The following is a 14,683-nucleotide window of genomic DNA, read 5'->3' on the forward strand; positions in this document are numbered from 1 at the left end:
CAGGTGGATGCAGGACAGACTCCAGGTGGATGCAGGACAGGACAGGCTCCAGGTGGGCTCTCCCAGCAGCACTGGTGCAGGTCTCAGCTGGCTGCCATGCAGAGGAGCAGAGCAGAGGGTGCTTTAAGCTCAGGGCTGACTCTCCCAGTGGCTGTGCCTCAGCCCCTGTGTTTTTGTGTTACAGCTCCACAGCCTTTCCCAGGGACATGAACCCAAGGAAGTTCCTCCTAATCCTGCTCACCATTTCCACCTTTGGGATTTCATTGTTGCTAGGTGAATCCATCCAACAAAAGAAACTTCTGATGTCAGGACACAACCAGATCTGAAGGAGGAACTGCCTTTACTGTCTCTTTAACTCTACAATTTACTGTCTTTTAAAGCCATGCTGGATTATTTATGGAGAGGAAAGTAATAAAAGGTGCAGATATATGGCAGAGATTTCAGAATGTTCTCTGGCAGGAAGCTGTGCAAAAGCAGAGAAGTCACTGCAGGGAAAAGACAGCTTCTCTAAAAAAAAATAAAAAGATCTAGTATTAAGAGAAATGCACTTTGTCATCATCACATGGCAAGGTCCTTACAAACACCCTTGATTTTGGAACCTCTTAAATTTACACTTTCTGGCATCAATATCCTGATGCAACAGATCTGTTTGGACAGAGATGACAATCTGTTACTCGATTAAACTGAAGAACTGACTAAGTCTAGCTTTACCTGCAGTGAAATGGATCAGTAGAATTGCTGCTATATCAGCAGCAGAGCTGACTCAAGTTTACCAGTGTACAGCAATACATTTCAAAAGTTTAGGAAGAGAAACAGATCCTCAGGAGTCCTTGGGGATCACTGAATTATTCAGTGTTGCCTTCTGAGTAAGGCTGATGCTGCACCACTTGGCTGCTTCTGTAGCAAATCCAGTAACTGGTATTTGACTGGAGCATATGAAGGTGTCACATCTTGATTTAAAGAGTTCAGGAGATGGAGATTTCACCCCCTCTCTTGGCAAGTTATCTCCCTGTCCTCATTTTCAATTTAAACTTAACCCCAATTCAGCTTCCTGTTAGAGGAGGGTTGGTATGAATTCTCCAGCAATATTTAAAAGTTGGTTTAGTACCTGATACTAATTAAATCTAATTAAATAAAGAATTAATATCTCTTTTAAGCAGGACAGCTGCATCTCTTTCAGTTTCCCATTGCAAGGCATTTTATAGCATCTCCATGATTTGTATGGCTTTTCCTTTTCTGTGCACTCTCCAGATTCTATGGTTTTCTCAGCTGTGAGCAGATTTCCCATGTCACTGTGATGTTAAACAAATTAATCTCAGGAACACAGCTCTGCTCCTGTCATCAGTGTAGAACTGCTGTGTCCCACAGCAAGCTCATGTTCAGTGCTCTTTCCATGAGGATCCTTAAAGCCATTTCTGAAACTGCCTTCCACTTGGATGGCTCTTAACGCTCCTAAGTTGTATTTCACTTGTATTGTAGCTAGAAATCATTGGAAAGGCTGGATATGAACAGGGGTTGGAGTAACCCTTGTTATCTCATGCCATATCCATGCAAACTGGCAGAATTACCTGGCACAGGGCCACGTTGATGAGAACCAGGTTACCTGTTCATTCTGGCTCAGCTGAGGCTGCTTTCACTCTGTGACACACAGATCCCCTCCTGCCTTCCCCATCTCCACAAATAAATCCAAACAGGTTTTTGTTAAATGCCATCACTCTCACGTGCCCCTCAGCCACATTTGCAGCCTCGTGCCCTCTGTCACAGGCTGCCTCTCACACGTTCTGTTCTCCAGGCCTGCAAGGGTCCTTTCTCACACTTAGTTCAGCTTTGGGCTCAAGAATGACACAGATAAAAACCCTGCAGTGCCTCAGCCTCAGTCAGCACGTCAATCCCAGTCTGGGTGGTTCCAGCTCTAGCACTCAGCATCTGTGCCAGAGCCAGCCTCAGCACCAGCTAACTGTGGCCACCAGAGCACAGCCCTGGGGCTCAGCAAGGGCTGCAAAGGGCAACAAACCCAACAGGGTATCACTGAACACAATCAATACCTTCAAATGATGTTTTCTGAAACAAAAAGTAATGCCCAGAAAGCCAAAGCTCACTTTATATTGGGCACAGTCCTGTCTATTCCCTTTGCTGCTCTGCTGGTTGAACCCCATATCAAGCTTTGTCCTCGTTTGCCCTCTGCTATCAGAGCAGCTGAGCCAGGGTCACCAAGGTCACCTTGTTTTGCCTCTCTCTGGTCACTCTCCTCCAGACTCAAAAGACTTATTAAAAGTTAGCAAGAGGAAGCTGTGCACCTCACACTGCTCTTTTGCCTCCCTGGTGCTGTTTAGGCGTGCTGGGGTTTATTTTCTCATTCTTTCTGGCTGCTGGTTTTCATCTTCCACAGCTATTTGTGAGGGCTGGAAAGGGTTTCTGCATTCCCTTGGTGCTTGGTTACCTCATCCCAATTCTCTTTAAACACAAATGAGAACTACTGAGTATTTCTGCTGTCCCTGGATCATTAAGACTTTCACCATCTTCTGCTAAGTAAGTGAGCAGTTCAGTAACAATTTCTACTGTTAGAAATTATTTTATTGCTGGTACTCTTTAAAACCCCATACTGTCTTTAGGCTGCAAGGTAAAGGTTTCTTTTGCTCCCTTTCAAGTCTTTCCCCTCTTTATATTTCCACAGGCTCTAATTTACATAATTGCTGCCTCCTTCCTTTTTCTTCTCCTCTTCCCCATTTATCTGATATATTTTTAATAGCTGCCTTTACTTCCTCACTTAATAGGGAGGTGCCTCTAACCAAAGATGTCCTTGCTCAAGATTATGAAATTGTGGTTTTCAGTCATCTAGTAAAGTTTCCTAGAATCATTTCCAGTTTTCTTTCACACTTTCCTGTCTAGACCTCACAGCTTCCATCCCATTTTCTCTTCCCAAACACATCCATTTATCATTTTCTTGGTTGCTTTGCAGAGCAGGACATGGGGAGTGTCACACACAGGAAGAGAGATGCAGAAAAAAGACTAGAAAGCAAACCTTATATCTTTCCTTAGACAAGGTAAAAGATGGAAAGTTCTTCATTTAACATCCTAACAAGAAAAATGAGATTCTTTTCAATGTCTCTTCAGAATATGCTGGACTGGGGTTCAGGTCCTGTTCTCATTTAGTCTAATTACAGAGTCATTACCAGGAATTACTAAGCTTGCACAGGCAGTCTCTTTTCTAGGAATTAAGCAGCTCTACTCAGTTTGAAAATTGTTAGAAATATGTTTTAGCCATTATCACCAAAGAAAAGAGAGGCTACTGTGAAAATGAGATTAAGAAGTCCAGAAGTTTAAATAAGCACCAAAATACCAAGCACTCACCCACCCATTGCTATTAAACTTCCCAGAAGCTTGTGCTTTATTATCAGCAGTGATAATTCAAGGTGCTGTTTGTTAGTCCAGCTGTGATGCACTGGGGAGTCCTGAGGGAAAACTCTAGGGCAGAGCATTGGAATCCCAGGTTTTTAGGAGTACCTTGGTGAAAGATGGAAAATGTGTCCCCTAAAAACCTGGGAACAGATGGATGGAGCTGCCTTTGCTGCTCCTCCTTTGAGAATTGTAAGGAAGCAAAGGACAAGAGCACGTGATGATGCAGGAGTTGGGCAGAACTGAAAGTGCTAATGATTATGAAATTAGAGTCTTGATTACAACTGAGCACTGATTAAGCAAAAATGGGGTAGAAACAAAAGGCTACTCCTTGGTAGATTTTATTTTGGTTTGTTTCTGTTTGGGTTTGTTTGTTTGTTTGTTTGTTTGAGGGCCAGTATGATAACACACAGCAACAAAAGAAACATCCAGCTCTGCATAAGCAAAATGCCTAAAGATCTTTTCTGGTTTTGTTTTCTGGGTGGTGGGGATTTTTTTGTTTGGTTGGTTTATTTCCCCTTTTTTTCCTCCTGAAGTGAAGTTGTCTGCAATAGAATGAGGGAAGAGGAAAAGAGGAAGAGAATCTTTGGGAAAACAGTATTCCTCATAAACATTATAGAAACTTTACTCCACCGTTTTAGTTATTTACCTGGTTTTAATGCTGCTGTTTGTGGGGAAATAAAATAGTGTACAAACCAGGGAAAAATGGCTAGCAGCCAGGAAAAATTAGAAACACAGCAGAAGGACTCAGGGGTTTGGGGTATGCAGTAAACATGGATCTGTCAGGAGGAAAATGACTACTGTCAACCTCAGGAAAAGGCTTCTTCATCCCAGGTGTGCTCCTGTTACTTCAGCCCATATGACTGATGCAAGGGCTGAGTTTTGTGTTTCATGTATAATGCAACAGGAGAAGTAATTCCAGTGCAGGAATAAAAAAGTTGATTGTTTTCCATCAACCCCAGCCTCCTTTCTTAGCTCATTTTAAAGTTTTAAATCTCTTTCCAGACTGAAATTACACCCACATAGTCCTATCCCCACTGGAGTTCAATTTAGCTATCTTGGAAACACGACGATGAAATGATACTGCAACTATTTCTCAGTTATGGTGAAACCAAGACAATTTTATGGGAGAAAAAAAAAAAAGGTTTAACTGGGGCAGAGAATAGAACTAGGTACTAAATATTTTACTACAGAAAGAGATCTGGAACATACACAAATTGGTGCAGCAGATTTGGTTTTCTGTGCTATTGGCAATTCTTTTTTAAAAATTAGGTCACTTTTCCAAGGAAACCTTAGTAAGTGGCATGTGTGGAGATTATACACTGCAGCTTGAAAGAAAAGGGCTTTTTAACAGCAGCATCTCCCATCCTATGTCTATTGTTTTTCAGCAAACAACAGAAGATTTGTCAAATTGGAATGGCTGTGTTTAGTCTCATGTTTACTCTTCTCTACAGCTGAATGCTAAATTAGAGTCGTCACATTGTCATAATTCCCTAAGCTGGTTTGTTTCTTCTTCTACTCAGTGTTCCTGTACACATTCCTTCAAATCACAGGGAAATTTACTTTGAACTCAACTATTTGACTTTTTCTGTGGGAAAGACTGTCTTCTGCTTCAGAAATGCAAACCTAGAGACAGGAGATGTAGATATATCTGTGCAAGGTGTAGGTGCTGGTCCTTACAAGGCAGAAAGGCAGGAGCAGGTGCTGTGGCTGACTGCAGAGCACTCCTTCTCTGCCCAGGCTGGTGCAGACTCATCCTTGCTTAACCCTTGGCATCCATCTCTAAACACCCTCTGAGACCTCTGAGGACAGAGCAGCTCTCTCTGACGGTGGCCAGATGTTGCAGCAGGTTGCTCAGCGAGGTTTTGGAGACACCATCAGTTGATCACTTTATTGAGATGGGCCCGGGGAAGTTCAGCTGTCTCCACTCTTGGCTGAGCTGTGAGCAGAGGGTGACACCAGGGGTGGCTGCTCTCTTCAGGAGCAGTGACAGCAGTGACAGCAGTGACAGCAATGACTGCCATCCCCAGCAGGCTCCCCAGGGCTGTGAAGTCCCCTGGGCTTGGGCACCGTGCACCCAGCACCGTGTACCCAGCACCGTGTACCCAGCACCGTGCACCCAGCACTGGGTGCCAGGCCAGGCATGGTCAGACGGGCACAGGAGCACGGACAGCTCACCAGCAGGGCTGTGCTGGTGGATGCTGCTGCTGAAAGCTCCAAATATGCTCTGAGGGGAGGATTGCTCTTCCATGAGAGTGGCCACAGAGGCAGCCTCCCCTCGACAGAAACGCTGCTCTTGAGTACGTGAAATAATTATGAGATGAATATGAATTGAAAGTGCACTTCCTCTTGACCTACTTCCCAGGCAGAGAAGCACAGCTTGATGCCCTCCTGTTTGGAGAGGTAAAATTATCTCTGCATTCCCTGGGCTCCACACAAGCCTCTATTGTTTGGTACCAACCACATGGCTCATTATCGTGCCTACGACGCAGTCTCTCGTAATGATTTCCTTCCCTCTCCTGTCAACACCCAGCTGACTAACCAAACTGGTTTCTGGGCAGAGAAGTGGACCTGTTTACCCTGCCAATAAATGCACCTCTTTTTTGTTGGTGCTGTGGAGGTAAACATGCACAATGGCAGCGTGAGCTGGCCTTGGGACAGGGGCTGCTGATGCCGAGGTGCTCCAAGACTGTAGGCATCAGATTCCTTCCTTGTCAAGGGAACAGACCTTTCCTACTCACGTGGCTGTGGGATGCATCTTTTTACTCCACCACAAAATCAATTACATCTTCCATTAATGCCAGTGGAGCCTGGCTGGGCCCTGAGCCTCCAAGGATAAATCCTGCAGCAGCTCAAGGGTTAGAGCAGGACAGCAGTGCCAATTCTGTGACAATCTCCTGGCATGAAGGATGTAAGCTCCAGAAATAGAGCTTTTGATACATGTCCTGTCCCTTCAGAGAGGTCTGTGGCTCTTGCTCAGGTGTCTAAGTACAGAGGATGCTCCAGCACAGCTCCTGCTGGCATTTCAAAGCCATCAACTGTGCTGGCACTGCGTGGTTCTTCCATCAAAAAACCTGTTTGAAAGGGGAGAAGTGCTGGGATTTTCTGCCCTGGATATGCTTCCCCCCCTGCCCCCCCAAAAAACCCAGTTCATGTGGTTTTTTAGGTATTTATTAAAACTGATGTCTTGCTATACCAAGTTGTACTGGAAGCAGGAAGGAGCAAGGGGTCACTGGATGATTTTTTAGTTAATCCATAACCTGTAGAAGCCACATGGAGAGAAGTGATAGGATGGGGCATAAATTGCCAGAACAAAATCTCCATTCCAACTCCCCAGGCTGAAGTCTGTAGGCCACAGCAAGGAAAACTTCTGCTAGGAGAGAATCTGGTCAGGGGCTGTGTTTTTTTTCACATGTACATGCCACCAGAGATAACAGCTTTTCCTGCAGACTTCAGCCAGGATGGATTGTGAGTCAGGGTACATGAATCACCTGCCAAACCCTGCAGTGCGTCAGTGATAAGAGAATACAAATTCAAAAGTGCAGGTGCCATATCAGCAGCTGGAGTGGAGCTGACAGAGCAGTGAGAGACAATGACCACTCCTGAATTCTTTGCTTTGAATGTTTTGTCTCTCTTTCCACATGAAGATGTGACACATCTGAGTGATGTGACGGGTCTGGATGTCCATCTGAGCTCTCTTGCCTTGTCAGCAGCAATAATTTCATTCTGTTTGGGCATCAGTAGCTGCTGCTGTAATCTCAGGCATCACTAACTGATCTCACAACAAGCAGGTGTGTCCAATAACCAAGTGTAGTTCTGCATTTACCTTATCTCAGGGGGTGTGTGCATGTGGTTTTTAGGTTTTTTGGGGGGTTTTCTTCCCCTCCAATGTACTGGTGTACAATGCTTTCTTCCTTCTGAAGACAATTCTGTTATTGTCTTCAATAATTCTGTTATTTCTGTTATATCAGCAGGATGCTGAACAGGGAAACTCTTTGCTTGGATTAATTCAAGGATTGATTCAAAGGCATTGTTTTGGTTGTCAAAGCAAGCACAGCTTCAGCTGAACCGGGCTCCGACTCTCTCAATTTGCTGTCACAGTCTAATTAAATTAATCTTAACTTAGATCAATTAATTAATTAATTAAGATTGCCTCAAACCCACGCAAATGCTGGAAGCTTGCCAAATCCAAAGGCAATAGGAGTTATTAATCACCCTTGGCCAGGCAGCCTCAGCCCAGGGCTGTCCCCTGAGCTCCAGCTGCAGGGGCTCCTCCTTGCCCACAGCCCCCAGGAGGAGCCCAGCTGGCCACAGAGCCAGGCAAGCCTCAGGCAGCTCCTGCCCCAAGGGCACTGCAGGCAAAAGCCCATCCCAATTAAAGAAAATTAAAGCTGTTTGCCTAAATGCTGCTTTGGCTTCCCCGATGCCAAGCGCCTCCTGCGACACTCCACAAGTGTCAGCAGCTCCGAGCTCATTTCCATCCTCCTCCTCCTCCCAAGTGGCTGGTGAGGCCTCAGACAGGCTGATTTCTCACAGAAAATTTCTTTTCAGGCTATTTCTGATAATGATATTTCAGGCTAATCCTGATTTCTCAGCATTTCCCTGCACTGCTGCCTGAGCAAGGCATTGTGGCCGAGAAGTTTCCTCTGGCTGCACCAGAGGTTCCAGCCCTGTCGGGCTCATCGAAGGGATCCACCTTCAGTGGTTTGGAGAGAGCACTGTTCATTTGGAAGTGGGACATTTATAAACCAGTTTTTGCTTTATGCTGGATGGGTAAGAGCAGCCAAGTGTCCTGCTGCTGTGCCCAGGGACGAGCCCACCCCACACACCCTGGCTCCCCTGGGCAGGCAGGAGCAGGATCCAGCCCACCTTCCTCCCCACACATCTGCTGTCTGCACAGCTTCCCCAGCCCCAGGAGCCTCCCCAGGGACACAGGAACGCTTCCCAACTCCTTCCTACTCGGAATCTGGGAAGGGCTCCACACTGCTGGAAGCATCCAGCCCCGTTTCCCAGCTCACTTAACCTGGCTGATCCTGAGATGTGCTGCCCTAAAAGCCTTCCTGTCTTCTGTGACCTGGGCTAGAAAGTGATGGGGTGCATCTCATTTTCCTGCCACATCTGGGACGAGCAGACCTTCACCATTTAAGGCTATACAGGAACACTTCTTTCACAGCACAATTGCCCTAAATCATTGCTTCAAAAGCTGAAATGTTTAAACAACTGAGAATGAAGTTTATGCTTGCTTGCATTCTCTGTGCTATCAGCAAGTGAGGTTGCACAGAGTTTAGGTTAAGGCCAATTTTATTTCTAAACCACTCTCTAATCTAATCTTTAATACTCCTTTTACACAAAACTGAGCAGCCACAGCATCAGCTGCGTGAGACTCTGAGCCCAAAACATAAAAGCTCTCCAAGCCCTACTGCAGTGTCCTTCCTGCACTGCAGGGAAGAAAAATTGAAGACTTCAGGGGGCTAAAATTGACATTCAGGACATGTAGTGTTAAAGCAGGAGAAACAGCTTTAACCGAGGAGAAATTTTATGGGAGGAATGCGTGTCATGTGGTTTGTATCCAATATTCAGGAGAACACAATATAGGGCTGCAACAACCATTAAAAAATATCTCACATTTAATAAGGGGCAGTTTTTACTTGCATGACAAACCTCTGAAGCAGCTCTTTTTACAGTTCCCCTCCCAAGCTCTCTTGTAAACATTATTCACTGTTACCTTCCAGTCACAGCTTAGTCCAGGGTCTTGTGTATTATCTGAAATGCAACACAAAAGCATAACATTAAAACAAAAATAAAATTTAATAGATCATTAAAAGAAGAAAAACCAGAGAGAGAGCTCTACGGTTTCTTTTACAGTATGGATACTTCCAGCATTATCTTAAATGAGTTACATTAGCATCTTTGAAGACCAAAGAATTCTGATTTCTGAACTCTTTGCCCTTCAATCCCTGCTCAGAGAAGTTTCCAAATTACTCAGTGCACTTTTGCAATACCTCCTAACCTAGAATGCCTGTCTAGAAGGCACAAAACCCTTTTTTAACATACTTATAACCAAATTCATAATCCACTGGAAAAAGATTGTCAGTATATTAGCAGAGGCACAGGATAAGGAAGTTTCTTAAGGGCAATGCTTTCAGGGCCACACTTTTGGAGTATAATTTAATTTAGCCCTGTGAACTTAGGCTAAGATGGACAAAGTTTTAATTGTTTAACTTCCATTGAACTCAGTGGAAGTCCCAGTACCATTTTCCAAAGAGGGAGATATTGCTGCCCACCAGCTGTTTCACTTCTGATCTCTGCCCAACAGTAATTCACAATTTATGTTCAAAGTTCTGCTATTCCACTGGCCATTTTTATAACCCATTAAATCTGAACTGCCCTGAACTTAGCATGCCTAACTCCTACAGCACCATCAAGCTGCACTGGAGGATGGGAAGCAAAAGCAGAAACAATCTCATCCTATGAATCCTTCTGTCAATATAGCAAGCTCTAAACCCAAACAACAGAATGACCCCACCCTTGAAAGGACTCCAGGAAGAAAATGGGAAGCCAAACTTAATATTTTTAATTACCAAGGCAAACCTTCCACTCTATCATTCTATAACCACCTTAAACCTCCCCCAAGAGCTTTCCTGTATCCTAAGGCAGGGCCTTGGCCCAGCTTTCCAATTATTAAACTCCTATAAAGCAGCACAGCACTGGATCTGCTCATTTCAGATTTTCCTTCTGTGTCCAGGGGTTTGGGTGTGTGTTGTGTTGCATCTTTCCTTTGCTCTGAACGTAAGAAGGGCTCCCTTGGTGACTCAGTTAACAGTTAATATGCCTCATCCAACCATTTATCTAATTGAATAATCCCCTTCTTTTTTAGCTTAATAGTCCATTCTCACATCTCCAGTTTTACAAACTAGAAACCTTTTTCTTTTTTCATGTGAGCCTTTTGATGTGAGGTAATTCCATCTCAAAGCTTTGTCTGCTTCAGGTTTCTGTCTCCTATGGCCAAAAATACAGGTTCTGGCACAAAACCCCATCTGGATTTTCCTGTTGGTTCAGAGTGACATAGCTTCAGTGAACAGCAGCAAGACTGCAGAGGAACCTGAACATCCCCAAAACAATGTCTGTGTGCCCCCAGACAAAAGACATGAGTGTAGCAATGAAAGAACTGGGGAGGAAGGGGAGGAGTGGGGGATTCCTTTGGTTCCAGCAGTGAGCAGGGGCTCAGCAAGCTGCAGGCTGAAGGAAGGGAGGTAATGCTGCATCTGTCAGAATCTGGGTTGCTTCTGTTGCAGGCTGCCTGTGTGCTCTTAAGCAAGTCTGTGCCCGTCCTAACAGGACACCCATGGTGTGCTGAGGTGTCTGGTGCCACCTGATTCTGAGAACAGAAGCATCCCCTCCCTGTGGGACACATCCCCTGCCTCTGCAGTAACTCCTTCTCGACACGGACTGCAGTGGCCGTTCTTCCTGAGAGGTGCCAGGAGCAGAGAGCCGTGCACTGGCCACCTGTTACAGGCTCACAGGGACAAAAGCTCAACCTCAGCTGCTTAGAAGGGATCCCCTGGAGGCCTTTAAGGCATTTCACTGAGGATTTCCATTGCTTTGTGGCTCTGACCTGTGAAGGTTTCCCAGCAGACTGGCAGACCCTTTCAGACCCACCACTTACAAGAGCTGAAGAGCTGCCTTGCCCAGCTGAGCTGTGCCTTGGTCCCCTTCAGGGAATGCCCAGGAAGGAGCTGATGCAGCTCTCTGTGCCAGGTCCCCGTGGCCAGCACTGTGTGGCACGTGCATGTGACAGAGCAGAAGCCCTGAGTGCCACTGCTCATGGATGCAGTGCCAAAACCCTCAGCCATGCTCTCCCCTCTTTCCAGCTGGATTCACACAGCTTCCTTTCCGTGGAGAGCACTCCAAGGGTGGCCAGGGGCTTGTAAAGCTCAAAATGTGCAGATGAACCTGAGCTCCGGTGCCTTGGAGCCAGGTTTATCTGGGAATTGCTGCAAGAGGTAGAGCACCCTGGGAATGGGAATTCCTGCCTGGTTTCATCAGCTTCAGGGCTCCCCTGCCTGGCAAATGGAGTGCAGGTGGATTGTGTTCACAGCACAGGAACACACTGAGCTTCTGCAGGAGAGCTCACCCATCCCTCTGTCCCCTACACATCACCCCTATGAGCATTCCTGTGAACTCACAGACTGGGAAATCTGAAATGCAGGGAGGGCAGCCAGGATGTCCTGAGCCACATGGCAAATGACAAATGAACCCTGGGCTACCTCACATGAAAAGCAACATCAGGCCAGGGCCGGGGCAGTTCTAAATACAGGGTTGTGGGTCACAAGGGACCATTGCTATATGCTTCTCCCATTCTAAGATTTTTTCTCTTCCCCTCCTCAAACATCTGCTGCAAACCACAGTCGGAGGGGAGCTGGACCTCTGGCCTGATCCAGTACAGCTGTTTCTATGTTCTCTCAGTTTTAGAAATCAACCTGACCCCTCAACACTGGATACAAACACGCTTAGGCTTGGAAGGAGTCCAGTTTTAGGACCTTGCTTTATGAATGTTTTGTATTAAAATGATTTATACGAACACATTTGCTCTTTGGATCTGGCAGCAGCCTGCGATCAGACCCAGCTTTTCTTAATATTTTGGGCCATAAGCCATCCAGCTTGGGGATTTATTCATCTTAACGTGTTTAGCTTTGTAAGCACAATGCAGTAGTTACTGTTGTGCCTCCCGGCTGCTCTTCCATTTTTTATAAACTCATTCTCTCTGCTAACCTACTTTGAATTTTTTCTTCTAAAGCTGTTTTTAGTCTTCCCCTGCCCCTTTTCTTTTTACTCTTCCCCCACCCTCCTTTTTTTTTTGTCCCCCAAAACACTGGGATAAAACACTGGTGACTTGAATAGGCTCCAGCTTCTATATCCTGACTTTGGAAATAATTGTTCCCACTAATCCTTTTGAGTGCACTCCCAATTCCATATATTCAAAGAGCTGTCCCCCCCCCGCCCCCCATACACACCCGATTGCTTCTGCTCAACAATCAGAGATTATGCATCAGCACTTTGTAATTGCTGGTGCCCAGCAGCTCCTGAGCCCCAAACTGCCCCAACCCATGCAGGGAGGCTCCTCCAGCACTGCCTCCAGCCTTCCCTCCTCATCCTCAGCTACCTGGAAAAGAAAAATGATCTTGTGTTCCAGCTCAGACTGCAGCCTGCCAGTCGATTCCTGGATCCCTCCAATTCCGTGTCATAAATCCACTTAACGAGGGAGCTCCATACAGCTTTGGTGAGACACTTATTTGAGCGATACATAATTTATGTTGCCCTGAGGTTCGGGAACCCTTGAGTGAAGCTGGAGAAAGCTGGCAGGCAGCAGCAGGGAGTGCCCGAGGGGGAGAGGGGAGCAGGAGACGGCAGCCAGGGAAGGAGCAGAGGAGCTGGATAGCAGGAGAGGGCGAGAAGGACACACGGGGCAGAGGGCACAGGGCGAGAAAGGAGAAAAGGAGGAGGGGAGGAGGAGCCCTGGAGCTGCAGACGGGCAGAGAGGGACAGGGGAGGTGCAGGAGGGGAGGAGAGCAGGGCAGGGCAGGGCAGGGCAGGGATCACCAGCAGCACCGGCGGGGATGCGCTCCCGCAGGCGGCCGGGGCTGCGCTCCCCCGATCCTCCCGATGCCCTGCCATCACCGCCAGCCTTCCCAGCCTTCCCAGCCTCTCCAGCCTTCCCAACACTCCCAGTCTCTCCAGCCCCCCCAGCCCCTCCAGCCCCCCAGCCCCGCCGCCCCAGGCGCTCCGCATCCCGCTCCGTGCCGCAGCTGGAGGGACAGCGCAGGGCGCTGCAGTTTTCCCTCCAGCCGGGAACAGGGCTCAGCCAGCGGCACCTCCATCCTCCAGAGACAGAGGGGCCCTCCTCTGACACCCCTTGGCTCAAGGACGAGGATGCTGAAGGCTGCACTGCCGGTGACATCTGTGCCCGACAGACCTCAGCAGTTTGCTCGCACCTACGAGACGAAACACGGGAGGCAGAGAGAGCAAAGGGAAAGGCCAAGGGTGGCAGACTACAGAACACGAACAGTTCTTGTCAAACCCACAGAATCTGTGCCTGCTGCTTGCCCAGGCTTCCACTCCTGAGGAGGCACTGGCTCCCAGTCGCTCCTGGAAGTCACTTTTTGGCTGGAGAACTCTCATCCGAACAGCTGGTGTCAGTGGGTTCTCTGTTAAACTCAGCAGTGACCTGTCACAGAGGTGTAGGGACACCTCAGAGACAGATCTCCATCAGGACCAGTCCCTGATACGTGGGGAGAGGTACTGGGAAAGCACCTCTGATTGATTATCTGGGATTTTTGCAATATGATGAACTGAAGGCAGCAAACACTTGGCTCTGAACAGGAGCCCTGGTGAGCACAACAGATGGCCATATTACAAGGAAAAATCCCTAAGCACAACTGGACTAGCCAAGAGCCTCCACAGAGGCTGAGGAGGGGGGACTGGCCCTGAGCACTCAGTTTTCCTTCCACCTGCAGCATCCACCACGAGGTTTGCTATTACTTCTGTTCATGGAAAGCAGCCACTTGCTGTTGTGCCAAACTGGAGAAAAACAGCCTTTTCCTCTCCAAGTTCCCAATGCAGTCAGTATTGGGGTATTGGGTAAAGTGCTCCTCGGGTGTCCCCTCTCCTGCACTCCCTGCACAGAGCTGCTCCCTCAGCCAAGAGCTGGCACACAGAGCTGGCAGTGCCAGGTGAGCAGGGCTGGCCACCACCGCTCCTCCCGCTGCTGCTGCGCTCTGTGCCCGGCCATGGACACTAAAAAGGGCAACGTTCCCTCCCTTCATCCCAGGTGAAGTGGTCAGAGCTGCAGGGAGTGAGTTTCCCTGCCGAGGGAGAGAAGTCAATAACTGTGCCCTCAGAAGCAGGAGCACTGACTGGGGACCAGCCTTTAACCCCTTGCTTTCTGCCAGGAAAGGGGACCGTGCTCCTCTGCTGCCCTGCAAGATGAAGGTGACTGCAGTGAGATTTTGCCTCCATCAGTGCTTACAAAGCCTTTCCAAAGCTGGGGAAATGTTCCCTGGGTTTCCCCGTGCCTGATGCTGTGTGTGGCTGCTCAGGGCTGGGATCCCCGTGGTGGCTGTCTCCGAGTGCCTGGCCTACATTTGTGTCTGTTTTCTTTGGCATCCTCCAGCATTTCCCTTGGAAGGAATGGCCAATAATACAGTTCCTGCTCAGACATCTCCCTCTGACAGACAGCTCCCATAAACATCATCATTCTCATTCTTGGGAGCCTCGTGCTGTTCCACTG

At 47.6% G+C, this 14,683-nt stretch overlaps 1 protein-coding gene across 3 annotated transcripts in view; it reads left to right on the forward strand.

Moving 5' to 3' along the window:
* Window positions 1–14,683, forward strand: part of NINJ2 (ninjurin 2) — a 42,613-nt gene that overhangs the window by 20,259 nt on the left and 7,671 nt on the right. Inside the window, exon 2 of one of the 3 annotated variants that reach the window (XM_015628773.2) lies at window positions 12,590–12,676. The exons of the other annotated variants lie outside the window; for them this stretch is intronic. The gene's annotated coding sequence lies outside the window, so the exon portion shown is untranslated. The remainder of the gene's footprint in view (window positions 1–12,589; window positions 12,677–14,683) is intronic. 3 annotated transcript variants of the gene reach the window in all.

This window comes from Parus major, chromosome 1A, assembly GCF_001522545.3.
Source record: "Parus major isolate Abel chromosome 1A, Parus_major1.1, whole genome shotgun sequence".
NCBI classification, from domain to species: Eukaryota; Metazoa; Chordata; class Aves; order Passeriformes; family Paridae; genus Parus; species Parus major.